The sequence below is a fragment of the Apteryx rowi genome, unplaced genomic scaffold (assembly GCF_003343035.1).
Source record: "Apteryx rowi isolate R43461 unplaced genomic scaffold, aptRow1 scaffold_634, whole genome shotgun sequence".
Classification (NCBI taxonomy): Eukaryota; Metazoa; Chordata; class Aves; order Apterygiformes; family Apterygidae; genus Apteryx; species Apteryx rowi.
In genome coordinates, this window is record NW_020450910.1 from 273,473 (window position 1) to 280,021 (window position 6,549).

Below are 6,549 nucleotides of genomic sequence, written 5' to 3' on the forward strand. Positions count from 1 at the left end.
TGATCACAACTCTCTGAGCTCTGCCATTCAGCCAGTTCTCAATCCACCTCACTGTCCACTCATCTTGCCCACACTTCCTGAGCTTGTCTATGAGGATGTCACGGGAGACAGTGTCAAAAGCCTTGCTGAAGTCAAGGTAAACAGCATCCACTGCTCTCCCCTCATCTACCCAGCCAGTCATTCCATCATAGAAGGCTATCAGATTGGTTAGGCATGATTTCCCCTTGGTGAAGCCATGCTGACTACTCCTGATCACCATGCAAATATATGCATTGTTGAAATGTAAATATATATTCCCTTAAATATCATCATTGTTTTCATGCAGAAGCCTTTGTAACATTTCTGGAGGAAGATCAGTCAGACAGGGAATAGATACAGACTAGTTACCTTTATCTGTCCACCTACAGTAGCAGGGAAATGATAATTCCTAATATTCTTCATGACCCATCATCAAATCTGTCACTTTGAAAAATAAGAATAAGCCATTAAATTAATTTTTCTCACATTGATTCCCCTTTGCCAAATTCATTAGACTTTCCTATCCCTGCATAAGAAAGCCCAAATACTGAGCTGGGTAAAACTTGGCAGAAAAATGCATTGCCTCCACCAAGTGACTCATTTATATTTCATTGTTTTAAAAGGTTTCTTCTGTACATATTTAATACTTGATGGATATATAGAAACCAATACTGAAACAGAGAACTTAAAAAATGTTGACTGCTAACTTCCATGGCTCCTGATAAGATAACGTTTTTTAATCAGAGAAGAATTAACAGTTCAATCCCAACACAAGTCTGATCAGATTTTTACAATTTGTGAATAGTTGCATAAATACTAACATCTGTCCAAATACTTGCAGYTAACAGAAAGCATGAATTTGTAAATGCTTGCAAACAAGATTCTAGCAGGGGTTCATCAGTGTTCTTGCAAATGTGTTTTATTGTTCAAATTGACAGTATTAGGCACAAGATCTATTTGAATCAAAATTGAGTTTGTGTCTCATTATCTAAAATACTGGAAGTCTGCATGTATCTTCCATGCTTCTAATACTTGATAGCAAAAACCTTGAACTTATTGGCTTTTTCTTTGGTGTATTGGCCATTTCTTCATATACTTATTGGCTATTTCTTTGCATTTCAGCTAATTCAGAGATCGGTGTGCTTCAAGCTTATCACTTTCACTGAGAATGTAGACAGCTACGAAATAAGTATAGACCTGGTATCTCACAATGTATTGACCCAGGAAGATAGTCGCATGTGGTAAGTGATATGAAATTTAAACAGACTTGTAAGCATCAAGGAAGTATGCAGGGGCCATCAAAATTAATTACATATGAGTGTAAATTGTTGAAAAGTGAAATCTCCTCAGGGAAGGATTTGGGAAAGTGCAAAATCCTTCAGGGAACCATTGAAATCTGCATTGTAATAGCTTGTTTCCTTAAGTTTCCTTAGGGATTATAGAGAATTTATAGTCAGGCTGTATTTTTTTGTAGTTGCACTGCCTATGCCAGCTGCACAAAATTCTTTCTTGAATGAGTACATTCCATAAAAGTGATTACAAATATTCAGGGATTCTTATTTTCATTTCCTTTAGTAGTTCTATAGAGACAACTTTTGTTAAGTAAGTAACCAGTGAATGCACATACAATAGTAGAGAAAGATATGAATGAGTCTGTGTATTTATCCTTCTTTACGCTGAGGACATTTGGAAAATGCTATTATGTTTTCATGCATGCTGTATGCTATTCTATTTAACTGTGAGAATGTATGCTGTTTTATGAGAAATACTAAGAAGAGCATCATAAGATTGACATTTCTTTGTGCGTGTTTTGGGTGTGATGCACAAGGGGAAATCCTGGAAGCCTTCAGTGTAAACAATAACTCTCTTTGTGGAAGGATCAATCAGAGACCCAATTTCTAGTCTTAACTTTTCTGGTGTTGTTGCTTGGGAATGAGGTACTATTATCAATATAGAGCAAGATCTTTTCTTTCAAAGCAACACACAATTAAAGGAAAGAAAAACTGACCTCTTTTGTTGGTAGCAGCATTGAGATAACTGCAACTCTGACCTATTTCTCCAGAGTTACAATTACCTGCTGTAATGGTACCACTTTTTACTTTTTAAATCCGGGATTAGAGTACTTTGAGATTTAGAGAAGTTACTCTCTTCCTAGTTACAGACCTTGTTACTTCAGTGGCAAGCTCATGTGAAGAATGAATGAATGAATGCATGTGCATGACCAAAGACAAGGCATGTGATCATAAGGAATTTGTAATTTTCATTTGAACGTATTTTTACATGTATATATTTATGTATATATAAACAGAACAATCTAAACTGAATTCATATGGTTAGGCATTTGGGTTTTGTTCGTTTGTTTGGCAGACTGTGTTTTGCTGAGATATGATCAGCCTCTCTACACAACATGGGTACTATAAATATCAAAGATTTTAAGAAGTCATTTTCTTACACATTCAGGACCAAACCCCTAGGTGACAGAAGCTGACATGGCTGCCTTTAAATCAATTCAATACCTGTTTAAATCAATGGAAGAAAACTGAATTACATTACATGAGGATATGGTATTTTTAATCTGATGTTGTTTTATTAACAATTTATCCAACTTTACAAAACATTTTTTTGCTGAGTTTCATATTCATCAATGTCACAAAAATGAATTAAAAAAAAGCATTCTCACGTTTTCTTCAAGTGAATTTTCCTTAGTAAGTACTCCATCTTCAGAACATATCATTTGTCTTTTTTGTTTTATCACTCAGGATACCCGTAGCAGCCTTCAAAGCACCGTTGTGCTGGTAACCAACATTCCGTAGAGCTAAGCCCAGTCATGCAAAAATCATGAATCAGGTCCTTACAAAGCATATGATCAGTTCTGAAATTGAGTTTTCAGGAAACTTCTCATTTACCCTAACCCCTAAACTCTGGTAAAATACATAACACCACAATTCTTATACAATCATATGCCAACTATTATATTATTCTCTAAATCCTAAGTATGAGTGAAAGTTAACTCTTCCGTTTAAGGCATATAGTACTTAGTTCATTCAGGAAATTCATTTCACATAGGTTAGGCTTATTTTATTTGATCGTCTTATTTTATCCATCTACAGTTTAATGGAAAACTATTTCCTTTTTTGGTCACAGATCTACTCCATACAAGATGATCAAATAAAATGGTTGTTCAAGGCTTGTTTTTCCCCCGTTGCCTTTCATCCCTGTCAGTAAGATGCTATGAGCATCATGCACAGAATACTGAATGGCCTCCTGGCTATGAATTTTAAAGAGCAAAACCCTTTCAAGGGTTACAGACAGCTGAGTTCAAACAAGGATAAGAAAGTAAACTATAACTTGAATTCCTTTCAGTTAGGGGCTTCATTTGTTTTTTGAATCTTATGTGAAGTCATTAAGTTTTGCTGTGAAGGAATGGTATTAAAAGCAGTTTTAAGGAAGACATTTATGGCTCCATCCCTAGAGGGCTGACACGCAGCCTAAAGCATCTGCTAGCATCAGCTAAATATGCAGGGGAGAATAAAAGTATTTGGAGAAACATTAGGATAAGCTTTGGCAGAGGCAGCTGAGAAAGATAAAATATTGCTGCTGTTATTTAGGAAAGTTACTTAAACAAATTTCATCTTTTCCTGTCCTTTTCCATCAAGGTAGCAAAGAAGAGATTCAGATTCCACTAACGGAAAGTTTTGGAACAAAAGCAAACAGAAGATCTTGCCATAGTTTTCTCAAAAATGAGACAGAACATTTTCATTACTCCTGAGTGACATTTACTCAGAACATGCAAAAGGTGGGTACATTTGAAATGACAGGACAGGTCTGCTATAGAAATGAGAAAATACACTAGAATCTCTAATGCTAACTAGAAGAATAAAACAAACATTACTTTTGTTCTCTGAACAAAACAACTAAGAAAATACATCAGAAAACTCAGATTGCTAGATTAGTCTATTCAGTCTTGACTGCCAGGTGAATTGACTCCAGGGAATTTCATGTCCTCTTTGAATCTTGTGGATCTTAGCATAGCAGTAATGTGCATTTTTTAGATAAGACTTTTCTAATACATTTTTCGTGTGTATACATACACATTTTTTTGATACCAAGGTATATACATTAATACACTAAAATGTCTTCCATTGTATAATCATTTACTTAATTATTACTGTTATTATTATAATCATTTACTCTTCATACCAATAAAATACTTACATGCATTCAAGGTCAAGGATATTTATAAATATTCAACATTTAATATTTATTCAATAAATATTCAATTAAAATCCTAATAGTATCAACAGATACCTTGATAAAGTCTTAAGACTGCAAAATTTGTTCTAAAGATTTCATGATGTATAACAGTTTCAATTAGAAGAAACACACATTTAACCCTATCATCTAGCTGAACTAAGTTGAAAGTCTTATCGGATATATTCAGAGAATACAAATAGATTGTATTGTCAGTCACTCTGCCGACATCAGTTTCTGTTGACATCAGATGAATTCACCAAATTTCACACAGTGTACTCCTTGCATGTCTTCACAAAGTAAAACACAAGTATCAAAATGAAGTTTTTGGTGAATGTTACTGTATGAGGAAATGTCTTTCTAAATTTCAGTCCCTGAGAAGTGTCATCCATTTCTACTTCAAATAGGGCTTATTCTGAGTTAAATGTCATCCATCTATCCATCATTTCATGTCTGCTACAAACTGTAGTTTTTGGAGAATATTATCCTCTGAATTCTTTGTATTGCCAGCAATGTAATAATCCAATAGAAATAGATAGACAGACAGACAAAAGTATATTCATCTATACATTTGTGTAGGTGTTATATGGTTACTCATACTTCCATGATGGAATATTTTAGTATTAGGTAATGTTTCTAGACTATACACAAAATTCACAATTAGGAACTGTATCTCTGATGGATATTTTTTCAGCAGTTTGTCATATCCTCCTAGAACAGAACAGTTTGCTACAAGGAAATTGTAGCAATAATAATTCCTTGCTAAGAAATAATATAAACCCAGTTTTTATAATGTAGCCTAATGTATTTTTCAAGGTTAAAACCTAATTGAAAAAAAATAGCAATTATATTTTGACATCACTATGTCTTAAATACAAGAGTCAATGAGCTTTATAAAAAGTAGTGAATAGAGCTTGTCAATTTTTAGTCAGATTTCAGAGTGTGAAATTTTGACCAAAATAGGGAAACATTTTACAATTAACTATGAAACTGGGCAGGTTTTAAATGTCAACTGCTAATTAAAAACAAATATGTTAAAAATCTGAAGTATGTGACCAGCTCACCCCTTTTCTCATATTTTCCTGCTAACTTTCATGGTAATTTTTAAAGAAGAGGAAATAAAATTCGTGTTCACCATCTGTTATCTGACATTTGAAGAAAGTCTTTGTTTGCCCAGTAATGAGACAGTTAGCACCATTTGGGCTATAAATCATTAGCCTTAATTTGCAAAGCTGGTACATTTTTAAAGGCAAAACAGATAATGCCCTATATAGAAAAGGCCACATCACCCAAAATGCAGAGCCTCATCCAAGCCTTAAAATACAAAACAGATGGAGGAAGCCTTTCAGGGGAATATACATAGGGGGAAAAAGTGTATGAAATATAAGAAAAGAAAACTCTGCCAAGCTCTACAGAATCATAGAAAGTGTTAATGACCCAAGGATTAGCTTTTCCAAAACTAAACGAAAGATGCAACTAAGAAGAAAGAAGTTCTCCTRGCACAAACATCTAATCAGGAAGTAGCATATAACAGCACAGGATTATCCCTGAGAGAGGAAAATTGAGAGGATTTCCTATCCTAGAAAACACAGCTTCAGCTTTCTACCTAACAAGTTTAGAAAAAATATCCTCAATTTGACTTGACAATTTCACAGAATAATTAAAAGAAAACAACAAAAAAAAACCCAAAACACATGTTTTATTGTGTTAGAGGAGATTTCATATTAATGAATCATATGCCTTACAGAAACACCCAAGGGCCAAAAAATGGCCCATCTGAGGGCCAAGAAATAGATTGTGCTAGGCACTGTGAAAACACAGAGCATTAGACAGTTCCTGCCTCGAAAAGTTTAAGCTGTAAATAGACATAGGATGACTAAAGTGGTAGAAGGCAAAGTCAAAGTGAACAGTGTTGTAGTGGTAAAACCAATGGACATTTGCAATTATTTTCTTTGTTCCAGGGTAGTTTACCTGGGAGGGGATTAGGTAATCAAATAGAAGGGATATGAGAAAGCAAGAAAAGATAGAGACTACAGCAGAGGAATGGCAGTATGTGTGGAGTAGGACTGAAGAAAGAAAACTGTGGGAAACACAGCGCAGGACACAAGAGCTACCTATATAGCTCCTCTTACCAGCTGGTTGCATTTCATGGGAAAATATACATTCAGTATGAGTAACTTTTTAACACAATCTGAAATAATTTGCAATCTTTTGTTACTCAACTCAGGGTGGCTGGGCTACGGAAATGTCACTGTTGTGAGTCAGAGTTTTGCTGCATTC